This window comes from Crotalus tigris, unplaced genomic scaffold (assembly GCF_016545835.1).
Source record: "Crotalus tigris isolate CLP2741 ecotype Arizona unplaced genomic scaffold, ASM1654583v1 scf7180000018716.860359, whole genome shotgun sequence".
NCBI lineage: Eukaryota > Metazoa > Chordata > Lepidosauria > Squamata > Viperidae > Crotalus > Crotalus tigris.
This window is the reverse complement of record NW_024097164.1, coordinates 742,979-754,651: the sequence shown is the minus strand read 5'-3', so window position 1 is coordinate 754,651 and position 11,673 is coordinate 742,979. Positions and strand designations below refer to the sequence as shown.

At 34.4% G+C, this 11,673-nt stretch overlaps 1 long non-coding RNA gene across 1 annotated transcript in view; it reads right to left on the bottom strand.

Moving 5' to 3' along the window:
• Nucleotides 1-1,862: 1,862 nt before the first annotated feature.
• The window catches only part of LOC120313593, a 74,072-nt gene continuing 64,261 nt past the window's right edge, over nt 1,863-11,673 (bottom strand). Inside the window, exons 3-4 of the long non-coding RNA XR_005558185.1 lie at nt 9,044-9,173; nt 1,863-4,494 (exon numbers count right to left, since the gene is read on the bottom strand). This is a non-coding gene — a long non-coding RNA (uncharacterized LOC120313593). The remainder of the gene's footprint in view (nt 4,495-9,043; nt 9,174-11,673) is intronic.

Sequence of the window (11,673 nt, the reverse complement as noted above, 5' to 3'; positions counted from 1 at the left end):
ATCTAAGACTAAGATTCCAAGTTGGTCTTGAATTTAATACTTTTTAAAAATCAAACAGGACTTAACTCAGACCTATTCTTCTTTGACCTTTTTGTTTTATTTTTTTTTAAATTGTTTGTGTTGCTCTCCATGAACTTATAGCATATACTTTTATTTATCTACTTCAAAATAGTTTTGCTATATAAAAAGTATTCAGCAAAAATTATGAGATGAGAATGTTTTGACAGCAAGCTAATTAGAAAAATCTTAGCAAGTCCCAATTAGATATGTATGGTGGAAGGCCCTAAGAAGTGGCCTAGAATTCTTACCACATTAATAAATGTTGTCTTTGTCTTTTGAGCTGCTTAAGAAATAGAAGCAATATTTTTAAAAGCCCTTTAGGCTTATTAGGAATGTCAGGCCTTTTAGATGGCTATTAGATGCCAGGCCTTCCCAGCATCTCTGCTATTCAAGGTATAGCTTCAACTCCCAGAATTACCAATCAGCATGATCATTGCTGAGAATTCTGGAAATGCATCAGAGGACAGCAAGATGTACAAAATTTGATGTATATGGTATGTGAGTTGATGGTTGGTAAATACTCATGGATTTAATATTTAATAGAAGAATAAAGCACTGCAAATGAATAATACAATGCATGGAAACAGTAACTGGAAATAATGGAAGTTTACATCCAAAATATCTGGAAGGTAACTTCTAATATTTCACTGGTTGCTACCTCTAGGTCTCTCTAGCCTCAAAAATCTTATAACTAGCTAATGGCAGTTGAAGAATACCGTTTTCTGTCTTTGAACTTGGCCTGAATTTAGGTCTATTTCTATGAGACCAAGTGCCTGAATGTTAAAGTTTGACTTGGGACCCTATGATTCTGCTGTCCAATTAAAAGTCATTTTAGTGCATGCACACATATGTCTTATTTCTCTTATTTGTCCTATCCCTCTCCTGCTTTAATGAATACAAATTTAGAGTGCAGGTTCCTTAGGGTGTAGGTCTGACTTTGTTATTTGTTTTACTTTGTAAATTTGCATGCATATTAAAGAACTAATTTAAATATGAAATAGCAGTTTAAGACGTTGAACAAAACTGTAAGGGCCCCGAAGGCCAGCAGAATCCTTTTCTATTGCTATCAAATTGTCAGTATTCTACTTGTTCTTTCGATTTGCCCTTTGATTTTTCAGTCTAACTTCATATTCTGTCTCTCAAATGTTGCAATGTCACAATCTCAAAACATGACTTTTTAAGGGACAACATTGACTGGGTAGAACTAGTGATCTGTACAGTGCTTGCAAGTTAAGAAAGAGGCCATGATGAGAAATATAAAAAGAACGTTTTCTTACCTATCAGGACAGATGGTATAGAGAGCCTGGAATTTATGAAGCAGCGGTAGCTGATATATTGGTAGCATATTGGTAGCATTATTTGATTTTCAGATAATCAAGCTAGCTAGACTTCTTATATAAATAGACTATTTCCACATCTCCAACACATTAAAAGAATGTTAACTATCTTTTATGCTGAGCAAGACTTGAGTAATTTATTGTGTATATGAAAACAAGTAATATTGGTGAATATTTGTCTACAGTTACTAAGAGAACAGCTGTTTCTGTGGAAGAAAATACATTTCTGCCTTAAAAAACTAAGGTTTTCTACTCTTAGATCATAAACAGATGCTTGTTTGAGAAGTTTCAACAATATTTATTTATTTATTATTTATATTTCACATTTCAGAAATAACCTATCTCCCTCAAAGAGGCATTCTGGATGGTGTACAATAAAATATCAAAATATAAAACAGTAATTAAAAATTAAAATATTAGAATTAAAAATTTAAAAATTATAAACATTTTAAGGAGGCAATAATAATTAAACCCTGTTAAAAATTAGCAGACAAAAGCAAAGGGAGGTCTCTCATAGCACAACCAACCCCATGACTGTGTGCTTCTTTGGGCTTTCCACAGAAGGCTGCAGAGCCATGTCTACACCTCTTTGGGAAGGCCAGGAGAGTGGGAGCCCGCCTCACTTTCAGGGGAAGAATATTCCATGGAGGAGCAATGGCAGAGAAGGCTTTCTTTCTAGACTCCACCAATTGGAGTTGTTTAAATGACAGGATGTGTAACAATATCATAACTGAAACAAGAAGTCTGTGAAATTATTTATTTAAGTAAGTTATATCCTTTACTAGCTAGATTTTTCCATACAAGTAAATTGTGTTGGTGAAGTATGACACACACACACACACACACACACACAGAGATAGAGATACACACACAGGATATATTTACTAAACTACATGAGACAGCTGATCCATAATGAAAAACAGTCTCACCAATTCCTTGAATATTTTAAGTTAACATTTATTACTATATAAAATATTATTACCACAATAGCTAAACCAATTATTCAGTATTTATAGAAAGAATCAACTGCACAATATCCAAATTTTATTTGAAAATATTTGATTAACTTGTAGTTTGTTCACAGAGTGATTTCACTCACTCTCTGCTTTTATTTATCTAGCTCTCTAATGATGATTTGCTGCAAGCTGAGTGTCAGGAGTAAGCCACATTCTGTCCTTCAAAGCCTTGGATGTCCTTCTAAAGATTTAAATTGAATTAAATTGTTTTATTTGACAGAAGGGGGAAAAATTAAATTGAAGTCAAGAAAAAGGTTAGAAATGAATACATCATGAGAATGAAGAAGATCTTAAAGTTCAAATTCAATGGAAGAAATACAATCAATGCAATTAACACCTGAGCAATTCCAATTAATGGATACAACACTGGAATTAGGAATGGATTCAAGTTGAATTAAAAGCCCTGGATAGGAAAACCAGAACAACAATGACAATGAATATCTATGCAGCAATGTTGACAAACTCTGCTTACTAAAAAAAAATAGGTGGGCATTGAATGTTGCAGGTATATTAGACAGGTGAAGAAATAGAATATGCACTGAAGTTAGTATACCATGAAGGGTTACTGAACACTGGAGAGACCAAATAAAGAATAGAAAAGGGACATGAGCAGTACATTTTTTTAAAAAAAAAACAGGCAAAGCAGATAATAACATTACACCTCGGACTTAACAAGTGTTGATAAGAAAGATGAAAAAAATCTGGCTAGTGGACATGGTAGTACCCAGAGACAACAGAATAGAAGAAAAGGAACTGGAGAAAAATCACAAAACAGAAAGATCTGGAAAAAGAAGTACAACAACTATGGCCAAAGAAATCAAAGATAGTTACAATAGTAGTAGGTGCCCTGGGTGCAATCTCAAAGCATCTGGAGCAGCATCTGAACATCTTCAGCATTGACAAAATCACCATCAGTCAATTGCAAAAGGTAGCTTTACTTGGAACAGCTTATATTCTGCGATGATATCTTTAACACATGAAACAACATTTGCCTAATCCAGGTCTTTTATATTATATATTATGTCTAAGATAGTTCCCATCTATACAGTTGAACAGATTAGAAGCAATTAGAAAAAATAATCTATTTATAATTAATCTTGTCAGTCTATATAAAAAGATTATTATACTGTAGAGGGTGTTCATTGATTTTGTGTTAAATGAACCTACAGGTTCACATCTGCATTTTATTTTCAACTGTAGTTATATATGAAAAATTATGTCAATCTATATAAACAAAAGTTATTTTTTGAAATTCAGCATATACTTTTTACCAAAACATATCAGAATTAAAACAATAATGATTTTGTTCTATTAAAATCAGTAAGTTGTATAAAAAATATTGGCAGAAGTTATGCCGGACACAGTACACATAGAGAAATTTAAATTAGTGTTAGCATTTCAATAAGTCTGACTTCATGTGCATTTTTTCAAGAACAATATTTCTCATTTGGTTTTTCACTCTGAAAAAGAACCTGTCTCACAATCTCATATGATGCATTTCCCCTAAAGTTGGGGGTAATGGAATATATATTCCATTTAGGAATATATTCTTTTTTGTTATTGTTGAGAACTTTTACTCCAGATAGATCTGTTCAAGCAGAAGTATCTACATAGACAAAGCAATTAAAGTATCAGATGATTATTTGTAAAATATGGAATGTGACAAAATTCAACATTGATGAGTTTATGCTTGATGTGATCCACATTTCTCATTCATGTGCTTTTGATAGTAGAATACATGTCTGGAGACCATATGATATTTTCTTAAAAACTTATATTAGCTTCAATATAGTTCCAAATAATCCATATAATTCCATAGAAATCTTCACCCACATACTGATCTCAGTACAAATATGTTTCCTTCAATTTCTCTAGAAATGGTCATTGACGATGAAGATTAAAAAAGTAAATGATTATTTGATCTAAAATCTTTTTTGCAGGGACTCAACTTTTCTTCAGATTTTTCTGCGTGTTTATTTGTAAATATTGGAGTCCAGTTTGCCAGCATTGGATTTAATCCAGAGCTGACAAAAATTCAGTGCCAGTTTTATAAGGAATGAGTTTTCTTCATCATACTGTATCTATTGTAACAAAACAAAACAAAACAAAACACATGTTTAAAATTTGGTTAGGAACAATAGCTGATATGCTATATTATATTGTTGGAGGAAAGTTCTCATACATTAGAGTTATCCCTGTTTTATATGTGAGACTAGAGAAGTTAATTTGTTCGTCTCCATTCTGTTTTGCACATGACTGACCATGAGCATGTAAACTATCTGTGTTTCATACTATAGTTTCATTTGCAAACTTATAAACATAGGCACCAATTTGGATCATATTGGGAATCTAGTATTTTCTCCCTGTGGTGGTAAGAAAATAAGTTCTTAGTTAATTTTAAATTAGAATTAGAACTAACCAACCTATTGCTGATTCTGCTTTGAATGTGGACATTTTATCTCATTCTTTTTATATCGGTAAATTGAGTGGCAAACATACCTAATGCTACATACTAATATATGTTTCATTCAGTGGGACTTATTTCTAAGAGGGTGGGCAGGGTGTTTTATCCTGAACAATGTACTTTGTTTCTATCTGATTGCTTTTGAAAACAAATATATACACACATTCTGAAAGTCTGATGAAGAGTTATTTTTTTAATTTCTTTTTCACACATGAGGACAGAAAAAAGCATGAAAATGTATCTATTTTCAGAGTTTTGTTATTTTGCATTATTCATATAGCCAGGGTATAGCATGAAGACAAAGAACATTTTGTAAATCTTAATTTATACTTTTGAAATATATGCAAGAACTATGTCTTGCATTCAAGTAAAGCTAATGTACTTTCTGTAAAGGTTTGGACACATCATGTTGCATTTTGGGATATGTTTCATAAAACAGTCTGAAATGTGGTAGGAAATAATATATCACAGTTACTCAACTAATGAATAATATAATATTTAGGCATTAATGCTTTCTCTGCCATTAATCTTACATACGTCCTTCAAGGGATTCCATATAAGTGATGGAATAATTCACCATTATGGCATGTGGATTTATCAATGAAATAATATATATGCTTTTCTAGGTAACTTTCTGGGAAACTCTGAAAATTGGCTTGTGCAATTGCTATCCTTCTTACTTAGTAGACCAGAAATTATGTATACGGTGTTTAAAATGCTAAATATAAAATTGTTTAAGGGTCCATAACACTTCAGCATGTCTACATTTTATTTATAAGGACACGTTTATTTCAAGCCCTTGTCAAATAAAGTCAGACTGGCTAAAGAGGGAGGAAGGAAGAAAGAAAGGAAGGAAGGAAGGAAGGAAGGAAGGAAGGAAGGAAGGAAGGAAGGAAGGAAGGAAGGAGGGAAGGAAGGAATTTTATCAACTATTAAAAAGATCAAATACTTTTAATACTAAAAATGTCAAGCGGTATTTTTCTATTTTGGACGCATATGAAAACCCAACCCTCTGGAGGAAACACTATTACTGGGAAAGATGGAAAGAAAGAGAAGAGGAAGACCCCAGTAAATTATAGTTATAATGACAATAGCTACATAAATGGGAGACATTAAAGCAGTGGTTCTCAACCTTTTTAATACCGCGACTCCCAACCAGTCGTAAGTCGAGGACTACCCAACCGGTCATAAGTCGAGGACTAGCCAACCGGTCGTAAGTTGAGGACTTTCCCTGCCTGGGAGCTCTGAGCATGCGTGGTGCTACCCCCTGCGCCGGCTGAGGCGTAGCTGGCAAGGGGCAGCGACGGCGCAGGGCGACCACCAGCTGGGCCACCAGCTGGCCCAGCCCAAGGGAGGTAAGGTACCCACCGGGCCCCACGCGTGCCAGCAACCCTCCCTGCACCTGCCGGCCTCCCACCCCTGGCCCTCTTTTACTTACATTTTTAATAGTTGCTCAGCAGGGAGGGGTGGAAACTTCCAGACAGCTCGCCTTCGCTGCAGACAACTTGCAGCACCGTTTGCAGAATGGGACTTTTGGCGGGCTCAGCAGGGCAGAGACAGCCTGGACAATTCCTATTGGCTTTTGAAAGCCAATAGAATTAGACTCTATTCAAGAGAGTCTATTCTATTGGCTTTCAAAAGCCAATAGAATAAAAGGGAGTAGCACAGCTAAGGAAAAGGGGTAAAAAATGGTGGACTGCGTTGTTTGGCAACCCCCGTGAAATGGTCGTTCGACCCCAAATGGGGTCACAACCCACAGGTTGAGAACCGCTGCATTAAAGACCAGGTTAGGGGTTATACAACTGAGTTCTTTTTATAAATGAACCTTCAGTATTAATAAAAAAATTATTGTAATTTTTATTTCTCACCTGTGATTGCTGGTATATGTGCAAACAACCTGGAAAAAAAATTCTTTTCTCTTCTTTCTTCCAGAGTCCATATTTATATCATACTGGTAAATATCTATGGAGATTCTCAATCATCCAGGTCATGGTTGTCCCAAAGATGCTTTTCAAAAGGTAATTGGACTTTCTTGGATTTTCTTGAAAATGTTTCACTTCTCATCCAAGAAACTTCTTCAGTTCTGAAGAAATGAAATGTTTTCAAAAAAAAAAAAAAAACCCAAAAAACTCCAGTTGCCTTTTAACAAGCATATTGGTACATCCTCTATTTACTATCTTTCTAAATAATTTTGTTAAACTTTTATTGTTTGAGTTGGTGACTGTGCTGTATATTTTAAAACCTTATTGCAGTATTTTATATATAAGAAATAGGATTTAAGAAATTCTTTCACAGTCCCAAAAAATTGCATCTGCCCTTGGAGTTTCATTTTGATAAGCATCAAACTATTCATCTGCAATAGAATGTCATTGTTTACTGTTGAGTTACTTTCAATGAACTTTCAACGTTTGATTTAACTGGATGGATAAGCCTATGTAAAACAATGTCTGGTGGTTATATGGCAACTTTCCCTTGAAACTTAAACTCTGCATAAATTAAACACAATAAAACGACTAAATAAAATTAAAGCGTAAACCTCAACTACCTGAATGGAGACAAAATATTCAAGGAAGGGTTGGGGATAAGTTTATATTGCCTTGTGCAGCTGTAAAAGAGAGCTCTTAAAAAGACAGCATTCATAACAAATACATTTCATTATAATTCCAAAGCCTCTTATTGGTACACTAAAATATAATTTATTTTACCTAAAATACAATTTACTTCAATGAAAATTTCTCAATAGGAATTGTGCAATCTGTTTTATAAATCTGTGACATTAGCATTTTATGGATATTTCCCCAAAATAGAATGAACCCTATTTTTCTATTCATTTTGATTTTTTTGGCTAATGTTCACCTTTGCATATCAAACATTCCAATTTTACATTGTCTTGGGTTTTTTTTGAGGGGGGGGTTTGTTTGTTTGCAATGGTTACTGCTATCTGTGGAATCATTTTTGTACTTCTTGCACTGAGAGCAAGCATAAAAAAATTCATCTGTCAGATTTGATAATGTTCTGTTAGTAATGAAATAGCAGTTTAAATCAATCAATTCTGAATTATTCTCTATTAAATCTTTGACTTTGTTTTTAGAGTTTCACAAGAAATTTATGTGTTCCAATTTCTTAAAAAAGTGCCTTGCTTATTGCTGGTAGATATCATTTAAGATATCTTGAATTTCTCAGAGGCCCTTTTTGTTTTGTTACTTAGTTCTGGATCAGTTCAGTTTTTAGCTTTATTTATGTTTTCCTCTGAAGAATCTAACCTAATAGATCTATGTTTCGAAATAAAATAAAATATCCGTATAGTTTTCCTTAAAAATATGGCATCCTTTTAATGAAAATCATAATTATTGCATTGCAATTTCAAAAGTGTAACTGCTGGCTTTCGCTTTTTTAGGAAAATTTCATTTACTAAAATAATCCTATAGATTGTTCATATTTCACTATAATAAGGTCTTTTGATCTTATCATCATCAATAACCATGTGATAAATATTATTTAAATCCATATGTTGTGACAAAGTAAGTATATTTGTATCTCTTGTGATACAAATATCATGTCATGACTGCACTGTACAGTGCAGTACAATAACAATAATTTCAACAGAATTAATTAATTTGCTAGCTGGCTGCATAAATCACATTATGAACTGCCTTGCATATTTGGATTAATTTTTAGTTAACAGTACCATATGAAAATTATTTTTATTGTTTAGCAAATCACTAATTTAGTACTCCTTTTGTATGCTAAGCGTATGAGCCACATAATGCAATGTTTTACACATTTGATTAGTTCTCAGTTCTCGGCGATGTACAATGTAGAAGGATTACTTGCATATTGCTCCCAACAATTTGGGTCCTCAGTTACCAACCTTGGAAGGATGGAAGGCTGAGTCAACCATGAGCTCTTTTAGGATCGAACTCCAGGATGTGGGCAAAGTTTGCCTCCAATACTGCATTCTAACTACTGCGCTACCAGGCCACAATCAAATTTATATAGCCATCCATCTCACCAGAAGTGACTCTGGATATCATACAATAATTAAATAAAAAATACTTATAAAAACAAGTATTAAAAATATAAAAAGTCAAAATTAAAATATTAGAGGTCAACTAACATTTTAAAATATAGAAACCCCAGGCAAAGAGAGTATGTCATATACTCACCTCAGTAGTGAAGTTATCTAAACATGTCTCTGGTTCCCTGGGACCTCCAGGCCTGTTGACATTACCATGTGTTGAGGGACTTCTGGAAATCAGATTCTCCATGTAAACTCCTTTGAGCTTCCTGAATAAACTGCAAAATATAAATTTAATTTTAAAATAAGAAAACTAATTGAACATATTCAGACATGAGAGACTTATTGCATAAACCTGATATATTGAAATGCATAGAAATGATATGGAAAATGGCCCACTCATTTCTGTCAAAGCAGTACAAATATTTTGTTATGAAATGTTAGTGAAATAATGAAAGAAAACTGTTTATATAAAGTTTGAAATTAATTCTGCAATCTCAGAATTTAACTAGGATTGATCAATGTCTTAACAGCTACTGAATGCAGAAAAAGATTTCATAAACAAAATACTAATTTAGCTAATCAGATGGAAAAGTCAATAATTCAATTAGTTCAGCATTTTATACTATCCCTCTGTGACAGCACATGACTGAGAACTTTTAATTCATCTCTTCTATAAGAGATTGTCTCACCTATCATATCACTGTTATATCCATAACAAGGATCTTGCTAGTCCACATCACAAGTTCTTAAATCCTTGAGTTTATCCAAGCTTTTGCTAATATTACAAGATCCTAGAATGCTGTTCTTATACCAGACATCTTGCAGATGTTCTTTTATTGAGATATAAACTCTTTTTTCAAAGCCTTCTGTTTTGTTTTTTTACAATTTAATCATGATGTCATCATCTCTTCTCATCTCTGCTGTTACTGGTATGGCAGACTTACATCTTTATCACTTTATCAAAAACCCTGTTTATTCCAAATCGAGCTCTTTCAGAAATAAATTTAAGAACGCCTTTATTCATGAACTGATGTATTTACAGAAATGGGTGTTGGCCATACATCTCTCATTTTTTATTTAGTGATTGGTAATACAGTGTTTATAAAAAGCAGTGTGCCAGCTTTTCAGAAGGAGAGAGGAAGCTAGATTACATATGCATACAATAATTAATATAATTATTGTTTTTCTTTCAAAAAGAAATCCATGAAAACATTTCTAGATATTGTATGTGCTTATAGCTGAATTCTATGGAATTTTATAATATGCCAGCCCACAGGAAAATAGAATTTGTAGCTTTGAGCTTTTGGTTATAAAGACAGTCATAGAAAAAAGTAAATTGGAAAAAGAATTCTTTATTCAAGGATTGTAGAGAGGGCGGGTTTTTGTATGCCACTGTGCAGATTTTTATCACTTCACAGTGTAGACACTCGCAGGTGCTTGACAGCCAGATCTTCAGTATTTTCCCATTATGTGGTTGTCAAAATAAATGAATTGAGAAGATTGGCTGTATGGCTCCTAAATGTAATATTATGCATTTGTGTTCAGAGCCATATTCTTTCTCTATCTTCCATCCAACTGGTCTACTATGAGCAGTTTGCCCAGGCATTTTCAATGATTATATCCCTAATCACATTGAAACATTGTTGCATAACTTTATATCTTAGATCTCTTAGAGAAATTGTCATATACAACTTTGTATTCCTAGTGTTTCTGATTAGAAAATCAAAACAGCAGTGGAAGTATGTACAAAACAGGATGGGAGAACCAATGAAGTTCTACAGTAAGTATTTGAAATATTTTTATTATAAAGGATTTAATTAATTGCAAAAGATGAAGGGTATAACTTTGGCATTGCCTGTTTAATAAAAACACATAAAATAAATCTTCACACAGGAGTACATTGCCTATGAAATAATGAAGCCCAGTATTCTGTTCTCAGAGGAAATGCAACTTCTGCTTTTATTTTTATATAACTTTAATTGGTCCACTATGCTGTGTCTCATGTATACCTTTTCTCTCTCCTCCCAATAATTGGATGTGCAGAACATTGTCTATCAGATTTTCATTGCTATACACCAGTGGTGGCGAACTTATGGCACAGGTGCCAGAGGCGGTACTTGGAGCCCTCTCTCGGGCACATGTGCTGTTGCCCCAGCCTTGCCTCCCCCCACAGCCCCCTCCTCTCCAGCAGCCCCCCTGAAGGAGAGTCGCCCTCGAGCTTGGCCCACACAGAGCAGCACAGCCAAGGACATGGCAGCCAGGCAGCATAGACAAGACTCTGCCCTCACACCCCATCATGCAGTTGATGTTGCAGGGCGTGGGCAGAGGGTGTGGCTGCCATAGCACTGCTGGGCTACCTGGGCGATCTGCAGCTGGCCCTGGAGGCAGTGAGTGGTCCTGTGGGCAGGGAGGGTAGGGGCGGGGCAGGGGAGTGGAGCAGGGGTGGGGCCAGTTTTTGGGTACTCGGTCTCTAAAAGGTTCGCAATCACTGCTATACACATATGAACAGAACTGCTTTTTGTTCCTAGCATGATTCATAAAGACGATTAATTTAAACAATAAATAATAAGGTATCTTACAATTGCAATTATAGATAGTCCTCGGCTTATGACCATAATTGAGCCCCAAATTTCTGTTGCTAAGAGAGATATTTATTAAGTGAGATTTGCCCCAGTTTACAACCTTTCTTGCCACAGTTATTAAGTGAATCACTGCAGTTGTTAAGTTAGTAACATGGGCATTAAGTGAATCTGATTTTCCTATTGACTTTGCTTG